Source organism: Ranitomeya imitator, chromosome 5, assembly GCF_032444005.1.
Source record: "Ranitomeya imitator isolate aRanImi1 chromosome 5, aRanImi1.pri, whole genome shotgun sequence".
In the NCBI taxonomy this organism is placed as follows: domain Eukaryota; kingdom Metazoa; phylum Chordata; class Amphibia; order Anura; family Dendrobatidae; genus Ranitomeya; species Ranitomeya imitator.
The window spans coordinates 625,119,389-625,134,868 of NC_091286.1; the positions used below are offsets into that span (position 1 = coordinate 625,119,389).

Consider the following 15,480-nt stretch of genomic DNA (forward strand, 5'->3'; position numbering starts at 1 on the left):
GCTGTAAGAACTGTTAGTGACTTTTTCTTTGTGTTGATGCTGATAATGATTGCTGTATGTTGTGTAATACAAAGTAAACAGTTCATTCTACCATATAGTCTGAGTGCTGATGATTCTGCTGATAGCTTAAATCTGCAACCATTATTGCTCTGGTGGTAATAGAATAAAAAATCCAGAATCAGAAAGTAAATATTGATTAGAAATAAAAAAATTAAAAAAAAAATCTGTATCAGTTTTAAAACTTAAAAATATTAAGTGATGCATTCCTTGTTGATTATCTTTAATTTCCATGGAGTTCCTAAGCTCTACACACTGCATCGCCTTGCTATCTGTGAGGGCTCTATAACTATGTTTATCTTGACCCCTGTAGAAACCGAATATCAGTACTACTAAAATAATATCTGCAATAACAGCATGCAACCCCCAGGCTTGTGAGCCACATAATGGGCAAAAAAGAGTAATTGGTAGAAACATATTTTTTTGAATTAAAGCAGCTTCGTCTTTTTAAAGATGACCTGTCAGATTTTTTTTTTTAAATTAAGGGGTATACCCATGTAGTAGGTGTAATAATAATAATAAATTTAGCAAAAACATCAAATTAGAAATGTAACATAGTTTTGCTTATTCGCTTTGTCTCTTTTCTCATGTGCTGGCATTGCAGGACCTTAGGTATCCAGGGTTACGACCACTAGCAACTGGCTGTCATTAAATCAATGGTTGTAACCATGGATACTTAAGGTCCTGCAATGCCTGCACATAAGGAAAAGGAGATAGCGAATCAGAAAAACTGTACTACATTTCTAATTGGGGGTATTTGCTAATATTACTACACCTACTACATATTGGGATAGGATCTTGGAGAATACTGCTTTAAGTATCTTGTCAAAAATATCTGAGCTCCAAAACCAACAAATGTGAATATCTCTGCAATGGAGCGACGCAGCACAAAACGGAAAAGAGCAGCCGAATTGGGAAATTTTACCAAGGTATTTAACTCAATATTTGGAGCAATTCACAGGATGAAAAATTGCAGAGAAATCCCCACACAGTACGTGACATAGCTGGCCAGTAACACGCAGCAGAAGTTGAGACCTAGACAGATGCTGTGGGGACAGCCAGCAAATGTGTGGATTCCTAAATATAGACCCAGACACCAATGATGTACAGTAGCGCTGAAGTCTGGACCTGAGGGAAATGAAGAGAAATTCTCAGTTACTTCTAATCAATTCGCCTCAGTAAAGTGGCTCTTCTGGGACAAGCGATCTATAATGTTGTTTTTCCATAATACAGAGCGTATGACGGCACCAAAGCATTGTAACGCTGCGGCTCTGAGCTCAGTGTCTAGACTTAATGAATTTTCATTGATCACTTACTATGTAACATAGCACTGCAGGCCAGGAGAAAGAACAAGCGGACATCTTGGAAGTTCTTGACCTGGGGATTGCATGCTATAGGATTAGGGGTGTAACGGCACGTACGATGGGTGCTGCATTTAATGCACTTGGAAAAAAGAAAAGAAATACATGAGCCTTTTATTTTTGTAAATGAACAGTATAATCTAATTATATCATTCTTTCTACAGCTCCACTGTATTTCACAATTTACCAACCAGAGTTTAGTCTAATTTATAATTTATTCATTGAAATCCTCGTTCATTCTGGTCATAGGAGTCCAATGGGTGGTCCTAATTCACTCCATCCACTGGACTGCTAAACCCAGAATGAGCAGAGATTTTCAAGAAATAAAATATTTTCCCACAACATTTTTAGATTAATCTGCTCGGTTCCTTGTGCTCTATAACCTAATGCCCATAGATTTTACAGCTTTTCTAAGCTGACAGATTCCTTTATGCTTATTGCTGACTCCAAGGATGTTCCTTGAGTTTAGGTGTAGGGGACTTTAGACCAGATTAATAGAAACAAGTAGGATAGAGCCTGGTAAAGCATTGGGTCCTACAGAGAAGGGCCCGAAGCCTGGTGGGACCCATCTCCTATCATATTACATGGTGACAGCCTGAGCCCAACTCTTCAGAGGAATTACGTTGTCAGCAAACAAGGGGTGATGAAAGGGCTGAAATTTAATGGAAAGTGTAAAGATAGTTAAATAACCAGCAAGGCCTATTGTTCTGCTTGTCAAACCCCATAAACATAGTAGGGGGACCATTTTGAGCTTTGATGTGAAACCTTCCCTTTACTATGTATGACTCTGGTGCCAAGAAACTCTCATGTGTTGCTTTGAAATAAATACACGATTTCTGTGTTTCCCAAAAATAAGTCCTAGCATGATTTTACTGGATTTTTGGAGCCCTACTTCAAAAATAAGCCCTTGTTACGGGATCGGCATTTGGGGAGGAGTTAAGTAAACTGGTCTATTGCCTCCCCTTATGGGCCCCCAGCATTTGTATTCTGAGGTTAAAACTACATAATGACATTTGGTGACATCACGGCCCACACCTGTCCATGAAATAGCTTTGGAGTCAATTGTCTAATTACTTTCGGTCCCTTTAAAAACAGGGTGGCACATGTTAAGGAGCTGAAACTCCTAAACCCTTCATCCAATTTTAATGTGGATACCCTCAAATGAAAGCTGAAAGTCTGAACTTCAACTGCATCTGAATTGTTTTGCTTAAAATTCATTGTGGTAATGTCTATAACCAAAATTAGAAAAATGTTGTCTCTGTCCAAATATATATGGACTTAACTGTACTTGTGTATGTGCAGTGTGTGTGTGTATATATTTGTGTATGTGCAGTGTGTGAATATATACTTGTGTATGTGCAGTGTGTATATACAGTACTTGTGTATATACTTGTGTATGTGCAGTGTGTCTATATACTTGTGTATGTGCAGTGTGTGTATATAATTGTGTATGTGCAGTGTGTGTATATACTTGTGCATGTGCAGTGTGTATATACAGTACTTGTGTATATACTTGTGTATGTGCAGTGTGTGTATATACTTGTGTATGTGCAGTGTGTGTGTATATACTTGTGTATGTGCAGTGTGTGTGTATATACTTGTGTATGTGCAGTGTGTGTATATACTTGTGTATGTGCAGTGTGTGTATATACTTGTGTACGTGCTGTGTGTGTATATACTTGTGTATGTGCAGTGTGTGTATATACTTGTGTATGTGCAGTGTGTGTATATACTTGTATGTGCAGTGTGTGTATATACTTGTGTATGTGCAGTGTGTGTCTATATTTGTGTATGTGCAGCGTGTGTAAATACTTGTATGTGCAGTGTGTGTCTATACTTGTGTATGTGCAGTGTGTGTTTATACTTGTGTATGTGCAGTGTGTGTATATACTTGTGTGTGCAGTGTGTCTATTCTTGTGTATGTGCAGTGTGTGTATATACTTGTGTATGTGCAGTGTGTGTATATACTTGTGTGTGCAGTGTGTCTATTCTTGTGTATGTGCATTGTGTGTATATACTTGTGTATGTGCAGTGTGTGTATATACTTGTGTATGTGCAGTGTGTGTATATACTTGTATGTGCAGTGTGTGTCTATACTTGTGTATGTGCAGTGTGTGTTTATACTTGTGTATGTGCAGTGTGTGTATATACTTGTGTGTGCAGTGTGTCTATTCTTGTGTATGTGCAGTGTGTGTATATACTTGTGTATGTGCAGTGTGTGTATATACTTGTGTGTGCAGTGTGTCTATTCTTGTGTATGTGCATTGTGTGTATATACTTGTGTATGTGCAGTGTGTGTATATACTTGTGTATGTGCAGTGTGTGTATATACTTGTGTATGTGCAGTGTGTCTATATACTTGTATGTGCAGTGTGTCTATACTTGTGTATGTGCAGTGTGTGTATATACTTGTGTATGTGCAGTGTGTGTGTGTATATACTTGTGTATGTGCAGTGTGTGTATATACTTGTGTATGTGCAGTGTGTGTATATACTTGTGTGTGCAGTGTGTCTATTCTTGTGTATGTGCAGTGTGTGTATATACTTGTGTATGTGCAGTGTGTGTATATACTTGTGTGTGCAGTGTGTCTATACTTGTGTGTGCAGTGTGTCTATTCTTGTGTATGTGCAGTGTGTATATACTTGTGTATGTGCAGTGTGTGTATATACTTGTGTATGTGCAGTGTGTCTATACTTGTGTATGTGCAGTGTGTGTGTATATACTTGTGTGTGCAGTGTGTCTATTCTTGTGTATGTGCATTGTGTGTGTATACTTGTGTGCGTGCAGTGTGTGTATATACTTGTGTATGTGCAGTGTGTGTGTATATACTTGTGTGTGCAGTGTGTCTATTCTTGTGTATGTGCATTGTGTGTGTATACTTGTGTGCGTGCAGTGTGTGTATATACTTGTGTATGTGCAGTGTGTGTGTATATACTTGTGTGTGCAGTGTGTCTATTCTTGTGTATGTGCATTGTGTGTGTATATACTTGTGTGCGTGCAGTGTGTGTATATACTTGTGTATGTGCAGTGTGTGTATATACTTGTATGTGCAGTGTGTCTATACTTGTGTATGTGCAGTGTGTGTATATACTTGTGTATGTGCAGTGTGTGTATATACTTGTGTATGTGCAGTGTGTGTATATACTTGTGTATGTGCAGTGTGTGTATATACTTGTGTATGTGCAGTGTGTGTGTGATGACATGATTATATTTGAATACATGTTGATTTTTTGTTCAAGAGTTAGGCCATGTTCACACTATGCGTTTTTAACTGCGGAACCGCCGCGATTTTGCCGCTGCGGGTCCGCAGCTGTTTTCCATGCAGGGTACAGTACAATGTACCCTATGGAAAACAGGAACCGCTGTGCCCACATTGCGGAAATGCACTAAAAAAGCCGCGCTTAATAGCTGCGGTAAAAAAGAAGGACCATGCCACTTCTTTTTGCGGAACTGCAGCGGTTCTGCACCCATTGACCTCCATTGTGAGGGTCAAACCCGCAGTAAAACCCGCAGACGAAAAAAATATCTGCGGGTTTTCTGCGGTTTGTGGTGCAGAACCGCTGCAGCAGGAAGTGCGTGGGCGGAGTGTGGCTGTCCCCCCGTGCCCCAATCCCACCCCCCCATGCTCCGATGCCACCCCCTGTGCTCCGACGCCCCCTAAACCCCCCCCCCCCCCGTCTGCCCTCATCTCCCCCCCTTATACTTACCGGGCCTCCCGGTGTCCGTCCGTCCGTCTTCTCCCTGGGCGCCGCCATCTTCCAAAATGGCGGGCGCATGCGCAGTGCGCCCGCCGAATGCCGGCCGGCAGATTCGTTCCAGGCACATTTTGATCACTGTGATAACCTCACAGTGATCAAAATAAAAAAAAAAAGTAAATGACCCCCCCCCCTTTATCACCGCCATAGGTAGTAACAATAATGAAATAAAGAATTTTTTTTTTTCCCACTACAGTTAGAACTAGGGGTAGGGGTAGGTTTAGGGGTAGGGGTAGGGTTAGGGGTAGGGTTAGGGTATTTTCAGCCATTTTAACCGTAAAAAAACTTCTTAGAAAACACACAGACTCTGCAGAGAAAACTGCATAAAAAACCGCATCAAAAAACGCATCAAAAAACGCACCAAAAACGCACCTGCGTCTTCTGCCAAGAGCTGCGGTTTTTAGTGCAGAAAAAACAGCAGGGAAATCAGGAACGTGTGAACATGGCCTTAATGTGGATTGATGTTCATGGGAAAAAAAGTAACACATCCCCCTGAACATAAGCCCATCTTATTTTTGGATAAACATGGTATTACAGTACACTGTCCATTATATCCCTTTCTTTTTGGAAAATGTTGCACCTTTATTACAATAATCACTTTATACTGCCAGTAGAATTTGTTGGGGTTTTTTTTTTGCTTTCCTGTTAATCTTCTTTTCCTTCCCCACAGCATGCAAGTGGCATTTTCTCGGAGGACATCAGTATAAACTTTCTGCGGCCGTCACTTCTACACCCATTGAGGTAAGTTCGACATTTGCTTTTGCTTTGGTGGTCTTGATGTACGTAGTCCATTTCTTTATTTGTTTAGTCCTTTGTTTAAGAAGGTTGCTTTCTGAATCAGAGATAGTGTTCCAAACACTACTGGTACCCATGCACAATGGATGATAATTGCCTGCACATGACGGTTTCCGAACCATCTGATGTGTACGTTGGCCTCCCAACTTTTCCCTCGACATGTGTCGGGGCACAGAAGGATTGGACATTTGGAATTTTAAAGCCCAATCCTTTTGTTTTCAGGAGATATATGTGGATGCTTATGTGTTTGGGTGAAAGTTAACTCTTGTTTGGCCAGCTTAAGAAAGTCGGTAGCAATAGACCTGGCCTACTACCGTGCCCCATTGTTGGCTTTGTGTGGTCAGTAAATAGTAAACTTCATGCCGCCAGTCATATCAATGCCTGATATGATTGGTGGCACTGGGTCAGCCTGATGGGTCTCATCTATATCTGGATAGCCAAGTCTTCCTTCGCAGAGTGTATGGATACATCCACCCTGGGTTTAATACCCTTTTAAATAGTTTTGCAAGTTGCAATATTCCAATAAATGTTCTGTCCAGTATTAACCTTACTTTAAATGTGTAAGTAGAAAAACAGATCTGAAAGGCAGAATGTGTTTTTCTCCTCTGTTGGCCATGACCTCCTTGCTCACATGCTGAAGTCACCGGCTTTCGAGAGAGTCTGTCAATAAAAGGAAAAAGTAAGAAAAATGCAGCTATTAAAATTGCCACAGTAGAATGCACACTGAAACTCCGGGGCTCACCCTGCCATGGTGTGACCCCAATATTCTACTTTGGATTACGCCTATACCGCTCCTTCTACTTCTTAGCAGATTTAAAAGTCCAGACACTGTGCAGAGGTTTAACAGGGATCAGGGACAATGCATTATGTAGGAATGTAGCATAACCAGAAAAAAATCAGGGGAAGATAAAATGTCAGGATAAATCTGACTGCGAAAGAAAATAGCACCGACTGTGCGTACGGGGTTCAAGTCCAAGTTTTATGGTCTTTGATTACAGACCTAACTGTAGGTAAGTGAAGAATTTTTAGCCATCAATTGGGTGACCAGGTCAGTGTCCCCTCTGACAAATAGTGGGCAGTCACAAGTAGAGTGTTAGGCTCACCAGGCGATGTGGATCCTGTGGGCACACGGGCGTCGGTACATGAAACGGGTGAGGCAAACAGGACACAGATAGCTGGGATTATGGAAACCTCAGGCAGACAGGAGATGTCCAGGAGATCATGGACAGGCAGCTGGGATGCTGCTAACAGACGTCCAGGAGACCATGGACAGGCAGATGGAAGCCTGGAATCCTCAGGCAGGCGGGAGACGTTTAAGCAACCAAGGATGGGCAGCTGAGATTCTGGAAACTGCAGCCAGGCAGGTGACTTTCAACTCAAGGGTGTGTCTTGGTGAGCCACATATACGCCCGGGTAGGTGTTCACATGGGATGATGTTAGGCGATCTGCAAAGCTCGACATCGAGCACAACAGAGCCTAGCAGACCGGGGTGAGCAAAGCAGAGCAAGGATCCAGGACAGGTGCGTAACACAGGGCACCCCTCGATGTAGTTATTTGGAAAGAGTAGTTCGGCCTAATGTCATAGCACTGACCCTTATGATGATATTTTATGTGCATCCAATTCATACCAAGTTTACATTTTGCATACACTTATTTTTAATATTAAACAAGATTTACTGACTCGTAGGAATTTTTCTGACACTTCCCACAGCTACTTTGAAAAATGCTTTGACAAAAGTCTAGCAGAGGGTAACAGAATGTGCTTATCTTACGTCGACATGGCAGGAAGTTTATTTTCAGCCTCACTTTGTGTCTGTTTCATCCTCCTTCCTATATACAGACACTCGGCATGTCCTAGGCTTTCCATTAGTTTATATACTGGGGTGAGCGCTCTTTGATGACCTTGTTTCTCTTCTTTTTATTTTATTGCTGAATCAAAGAAAACAAAATGAAAAATAAAAAATCCCAAATTACAAGCAACCTACATACCGTATATTTTGTAATTATGAATGTTTGAATTAATAACATAGTAAAACCTTTCTCAGAGGTTTAATTTTTTTTTTCACGCTTATTTGAATCCCCATTAGTTTTGGTTTTACGAGGCACAGAAAAATTATTGCAACCAGGATGCATGCCATGTTGTTATGTGTTACATAAATATTACATAGGGGAAAGAAAATCCTATGTCTTAAGGGTATGTGCACACGTATTCTGGAGGACTGCAGATTTTTCCGCAGCAGATTTGGAAAAACCGCAGCAAAATCCGCAGCGTGTGCACGTACCCTAAACCTAAGGGCTCACTTCCACCTGCGATGTAATCGGACGAGGGCAATCCAATAAAAATCAGATTGCACTTGGCTGACTGTTAACCTATGGGGCAGCTCACATCTGCGATTATTTTCTCTTGGTGATTCGGCATGTGAAAACAATCGCAGCATGCTGTGATTGCACCCGAGAATCGGATCGCACGCACCCATATAAGTCTATGGGTGCCTGTGAAAAGCGCACTGCACTCGGATACATCTCTGCATCCTGCATGGTCCGAGTGCTGTGATTTTCTTTTTTTCTCGCACCCATTGACTTCTATTGCGGGATGCGATCTGATTTCCTATTACAGTCGCAGCATGCAACTTTTTTCCAGTCCGATCGTGAACCGATCCGAGCTGGAAAAAAAAACGCAGATGAAGACACGTTGATAGAATAACATTGGTCCGAATTTAATCCAATTTTTTATCGGATTGCATTAGTCCGATTTCATTGCAAATGGGAATGAGCCCTGATTTGCAACACTACTAGAAAACACACACCAATCCAGAAAAAAAAATTGTTTCTTTGCACTAGAAATGGAAACGAGATGGCTGATGCCAATTATTTATTTCCCAGACTACTATATAACACAGACCGGTTTAGAAAAAATATTTTTGGGGCCTACAAATGGCAACAAGATTGCTAATGCCAATTATTTAGTTCAGACTACTGAAATAAATACACCCGTTCAGAAAAATTATTTCTTTGCTTTAGACATGGAAGCAAGATGGGTGATGCCAATTATTTATTTCCAAGACTACTAGAAAATACAGTGGATTAGAAGCACAGTACTCCCACAGGCTGGATAGGGGCAGAGTACACAGAGCAGCTTAAAGGCACAGTACTCCCACAGGCGGGGGGCAGAGTACACCGAGCAGCTTAAAGGCACATTACTCCCACAGGCGTGAGCTAGAGTACACACAGCAGCTTAAAGGCACAGTACTCCCACAGGCGTGAGCTAGAGTACACACAGCTGCTTAAAGGCACAGTACTCCCACAGGCGGGGGGCACAGTACACACAGCAGCTTAAAGGCACAGTACTCCCACAGGCGGGGGGTACAGTACACACAGCAGCTTAAAGGCACAGTACTCCCACAGGCGTGAGCTAGAGTACACACAGCAGCTTAAAGGCACAGTACTCCCATAGGTGGGGGGACAGAGTACACACAGTGGCTTAAAGGCACAGTACTCCCACAGGCGTGGGGTGGGGACTGAGTGCACACAGCGGCTTAAAGGCACAGTACTCCCACAGGTGTGGGAAGGAGGCAGAGTACACACAGCAACTTAGTCACAGTACTCCCACAGGCGGGGGGCAGAGTACATACAGCGGCTTAAATGCACAGTACTCCTACAGGCAGGGTTTGCACGGTACACACAGCGGCTTTTTGACACAGTATGGTTCATAGTGGTCTCATCTCATGGTCAATGGCTACCAAGGGGGGCCGCTGAACCTGGGTCCTGTGAATGTTTTTGATGCACTCCAGTTTACTAATGCTATTTTATTAATACTAACAGAAGAGCAAAGTGATCGTCGTGAATAAACGGTTAGTGGATACGAACATTTCAAAGGGCTTGTTTTTTATCATCAACCAACATATCCCTATGAGGTTCCTTAATAGTTTATTATTGCATTTTTACAATAAAGCGTGGTGCTGGCTGCCATACCAGTTATGTGATGAGACGTGCAGGCATTCCTTTGAAGTCTTTTGTTAAAAGGAAATGTATTTCTCAAAATACATGTTTGGCTTTTCCCTACGGACGTGTCCCTTGTATCTCACTTCCTCTGAGTGACTCGGAGCAGCAGGCTGCCCATGCTGTAATGCAGTCTATTGTAACCTTCCTGCTTGCAGTGGGCTACACTTTAATGGGGCTGTCTAATAAAATGTATTTTATTGTAAATTACCAAAATATTCAAGTCTGCCCAAGGAAGCAAACTCCAGACAAAAATGTCTTCGGATATCTCATAGATACATGTTAGAAGATCACATTGGTGAAGTGTGAGATTTTTGACAGTCGCTGATTACCAGATTGAGGGGACTCAAAGCATATTGAACCTTTTGGCACTCAAGAGACTTACGTTACCAATATCTGACTTAATCTTTTAAAATACTCATTTTGTGTTCAATTGTAACGTGGCGGTATCTGTGGGTGAGCACTCGTCTCTAACGCCCTGGCATATTACATGAAGGTGAAGGTCCCTAACGCCCCGGCATATTGCATGAAGGTGAAGGTCCTGGCTGGCTGTGTGGACTTGTGCTATGGGGGCTCTGCGCCCTTGCAGGCCACATGATGCCAGTGACTTTGGCTGGCCAGGACCAGATGTTGCACAGTATAATGAGGGAGACCACTGTCCAGGTGATCTCTTAAGGTGAGACCTTTTGTGATTGCCTGTTCCTGACCAAAATTTGAGCCAGGTGCATGCTTAAAAGAGAGACACCAGACACAGAGTCAGATGTATGCTCCTTATTTGGCAAAGGCTGGGGAACAATAGTGGAGCTTAGGCGCATTACTAATGAACGTTGGTCTATTAATAAGCGGGTGCAATGCCAGTGGCATAACTGAACTTTATTCTTGGAACAAAGAATCTTCAGTCAGGAAGTGGGTGTTGTACAACTTCTGACTAGTAATGGTGTCAGTCTATGATAGGTCCTTGCCAACTCCACTCCATATATGGTATTCAATCCAATGTCCAGTGTCTGCTTCACATTCCTTCCAGGGTGTTGTTCCAGGATATAGTTGCCATCTTTGTCACATCATATCTGAGCTGGCTTATGTAAGGTTTAATAATTGATTTCATTAGCCATTCTATCCTTCACACCACCAATCAACAATGAACAGTATTTTGCTAAATAGCAACTTGGTGGAAACTATGTACTGTAGATAGCGGGTGCAATACTTCGTGAATGTTTCATTTAACACATACAACATCTTCAACATCTTCACATACATTCTTCCTGTAAGTCTCAGAATCACTTGGTTTTGCATCACCCAGTCAGTCCTATATCTTCACCACTACCTAGCACAGTACTACAGTCCAGTAAGAGAGTTCTATTCTCAACCAGCGGTCCCTCTTAAGGGAACTATTTTACCAATATGGCCGATACTTATCTTCTCTGCTTCTGACGCCTTGGAAGTCCAATTTGTAAATCTTCAGGTTTAAATTATTAGGAAACTCTGGGTAAAAAAAAAATTGGTTCTGTTCCTGTTCAGGACCTTTATCTCTTACTCATATTAGAAAGCGGCTACAAAGAGTGACCCTCATACTGTACATTAACAGCCCATTGATTTTAGAAGACTTAATACTAAATTTTTCATGCCGAGCTGAAAACACAATGTAATAGTGGCTGCAGAGCAGAATAAAATGATTTTTATTCATTTTTTTTGCCTCTCTGTTTCAGAGATATTACTAATCAAATATTTGGCAACTAATGAGTTAACTTTACGTATGTCAAGGTGGGTGTTATTAGATAGTTTTCACTGGGGGCGTGCACTTTTGCTTCCTTTAGATATTAACTCCAGTTAATATTTCCACACTTCTGCGCTGTGTATCTACAGTGCTTATTTAGGCTCCACACTCCGGCTGGCTTGTCCTGTAGACTCAGGTCATGTGAACGGGATGACATATTAATCAGGTCCTTTTGCACTTCTATGTTACTGCCTGCTTATGATTGGTCAGTGTCATACAGGAGGCAGAAGAACACCCCCCCAAAATAAGGGCAAAATAAAAATAAAAAAACTGTTTATTCCTCTCTGTATCTACATTTACATGGTATGTCCAGTTCAACATGAGAAATTTAGTGAAAAGAACTCTTTAATGAGAACTATTTAATTCTTCTTTTCCCCTGTTGTGGCACTGCAATGAATTTGAACACTTGCATTGTTTTCTTACTCCGATTACAGCTGATCACTGAGGTTTCAGTAGTTGAGTACTATGGGATGTGTTTACGATTAGGACCCTATCTAACCAAAAGACATTGTCCATAGCAAACAAGGGAATCTGTTGGTAAAATAAAAAAACAACATATATGTACACGCAAGTCTTTGAAATGTAAATCAATCTACACCTTTATATATTCTATATGTTGCTGCGTTTCAAAGTAAGTAACATTTTTCCCTTCCCCCATGACGGCACACCTGAGAGAGGATCCGCCCAGCCAGGACAGGAACCCCTACTGAAAATAAAAGGGCGGTACCTCTCGGCCGCTTCAGTTGGGTTTCCTGTCCTGACAGGGACCCTCGTGCTGAATACGGCGGTGATTCCACTTACCCAGGTCCCGTCCCGGCGTGGAAGAAACAGGCAGCGCCTGTGCGTCGGGTTCGGGAGTCTGGATGCGCCGTCCGCAGGTCCCCCCGGGTCTCTGCGTCCGAGCGGGCGTTGTTGCAGCACGGTCGGATATCCTGGGTCCTTCCGTGGCTGCAACGCCGCCCTCCTCCCTCTGCCGGCATCCAGGTGCGGTGGCCGCTTCCGGGTCGCCCGTCTGACGTCACGCGCAAGGCACGCTGGGAATGGGCGTGCCCGTGTGGCGTCGGGGGTGGGCGCCGGATCCAAGATGGCGGCGCCCATGAAGAAACGCCGGCCGGTGGAATAAGGTCTCCGGCGGCGCGGCAGAGGAGGGGAGGGGCCACTATTGGGCACCGGAGGAGGCGGGGAGTGCAGTGGTCCCCCATAAAAGGGTGCCTGACCACAGAAGACGCGCTCATGTCCATAAACTTCAATATGGAAGTAGGACAACAGGAGCAGCAGCAGCAGCCGCCGCCATCACAGCAGCAGCAGCGCCAGGAGCTCTCATCAGATGCTTTGCCGAGCCACCAGCACAGGAGCAGTCGCTCAAGTGGTAGAAGTGGCAGCCGTCCTGTTCGGCAAGATTCTTCAGCGTCCAGGAAGGACACTACACGTGCATCTGTCCAGCCTCCAAAATCGGTGCCCTTGACTGTCGGCGGTGGTGAGTGATCTACGTGAATGTTGACCTTATGGAGAGATTCCTTAGTTTGGTGGACCATAAAGGAACATCTCACTATGGGAGTCCAGTGGCAGAAACCGGTCGAAGACGTCATCAAGACCGATGCAAGCGGGTCAGGTTGGGGAGCTCACTTGAGATCCCATTCAGTTCAAGGAACTTGGTCCTCCCAAGAAAGGAGCTCTGGCTCAAACGTGAAAGAACTATGGGCAGTAGAAAAATCCTTGAAACATTTTTTTCCCCTACTCCAGGGGCGCCATGCTCGAATCATGACGGACAATTGAACAGTAGTGGCCTACATCAATCACCAGGGGGGGACGAGGTCTTGGAACCTTATGAAGGTGTCAAACTTACTATTCCATTGGGCAGAAAAACACCTATCTTCCCTAACAGCACTACACATAAGAGGTGTAGAAAACTCACGAGCAGATTTTCTGAGTCGCAGAATTCTGAGACAAGGGGAATGGTCCCTGAATCTCGGGGTATTCCAACAAATTATACAGACCTGGGGTACACCAGAGATAGACTTATTTGCTACCTCACACAACAAGAAAGTGAAAAAATTCTGCTCACTGAACCTAAAGGAACATCCTTTTACGGTAGATGCTCTACTAATACCGTGGAAATTCTCTCTGGCTTACGCATTTCCCCCGATAGTGTTGATTCCAGCAGTAGTCCGGAAAATCAGGGAAGACCGAGCGAAAATAATACTCATAGCTCCATTCTGGCCAAGAAGACCTTGGTTCTCCCTTCTAAGGCAGATGTCGTTAACAGACCCATGGATTCTGCCAGATGTACCGGACCTGTTAACCCAGGGACCAGTGACCCACTCTCAGGTGAAGGGCTTCCATCTGGCAGCCTGGAATTTGAGAGGGCACTACTAAGTCGCCAAGGATTCTCTCCGGGCTTAATCTCCACCTTGTTAAAAAGCAGAAAGCCTATAACATCCAGAATCTACGGTAGGACCTGGAAGAAATTTTTAAACTTCTTGGGTGAACCGTTAGGGGATGTAGCTCCAGTGGGTCCCATCCTAGAATTTCTACAAACAGGTTTGCAATTAGGATTAGCAACTAGCACCCTTAAGGTACAAGTTTCAGCCTTAGGGGCCCTATATAATTGCAACCTAGCATCTAATAGGTGGGTTTCACGATTTATAAAATCCTGTGGCAGGTCTAGACCGGTTATTATCCCCAAAATTCCCCCTTGGGATCTAAATCTAGTATTGGAGGCTTTAACCAAAAATCCTTTTGAGCCCTTGCAGGACATATCACCTAAATTACTCACCCTGAAAACAGCCCTACTAGTAGCCCTAACATCGGCCCGTAGGGTAGGTGATTTACAAGCTCTATCGATATGCCCTCCTTACACTCAGATTCTTGATGACAGGATAATCCTAAGACCAGATCCAGCGTATCTCCCCAAAGTAGTCCAAAAATTTCATAGGAGTCAGGAGATTACGTTACCTTCATTCTGTAGTAATCCTAAAAATCCGGGGGAACAAAGGTTCCATATGTTAGATGTGAGGAAATCCATGTTACAATACATGACCATGACTAGTCAGTGGAGGAAAGATCAAACCCTATTTGTAGCCTTTCAGGGTAATAAAAAGGGATGTGGGGTAGCTAAAAGTACCATTGCTAGATGGATCAGGGAGGCCATTAGTCTATCCTATTCTGCAAGTGGCACTCCGGTTCCTGACGGCATCAAGGCTCACTCCACCAGAGCTATGGCTACCTCCTGGGCAGAGAAGGCTGAGGTATCAATTGACCAAATTTGCAAGGCCGCTACCTGGTCCTCACCCTCGACTTTTTTCAAACACTACCGGCTAGACCTTTCCTCCTCTGCTGACCTAACCTTTGGTAGAAGGGTGCTTCAAGCGGTGGTCCCTCCCTAAGGTTTTTTCTTTCTACAAAAGTCTCTCAGGTGTGCCGTCATGGGGGAAGGGAAAACACCAAGGTTACTTACGGGTAGCCGGTTTTTCCGGAGCCCATGACGGCACCCGTATATTCCCCCCCTTTTATCACCTTTTCGGTGTGCACTATTGTTTTGGGTGCTTTTAGTTATTATAATGTGGTGTTGGATTGCCATGTGTACTAACCAGGGGGGCCTCTCATGCTCTGAAAACCAACTGAAGCGACCGAGAGGTACCGCCCTTTTATTTTCAGTAGGGGTTCCTGTCCTGGCTGGGCGGATCCTCTCTCAGGTGTGCCGTCATGGGCTCCGGAAAAACCGGCTACCCGTAAGTAA

At 43.5% G+C, this 15,480-nt stretch overlaps 1 protein-coding gene across 3 annotated transcripts in view; it reads left to right on the top strand.

Annotated features, from left to right (window-relative positions):
- HPCAL1 (hippocalcin like 1) overlaps window positions 1–15,480 on the top strand; it is a 279,207-nt gene that overhangs the window by 179,328 nt on the left and 84,399 nt on the right. For all 3 annotated transcript variants that reach the window (XM_069728089.1, XM_069728088.1, XM_069728091.1), the window contains one exon: window positions 5,844–5,914. The gene's annotated coding sequence lies outside the window, so the exon portion shown is untranslated. The remainder of the gene's footprint in view (window positions 1–5,843; window positions 5,915–15,480) is intronic.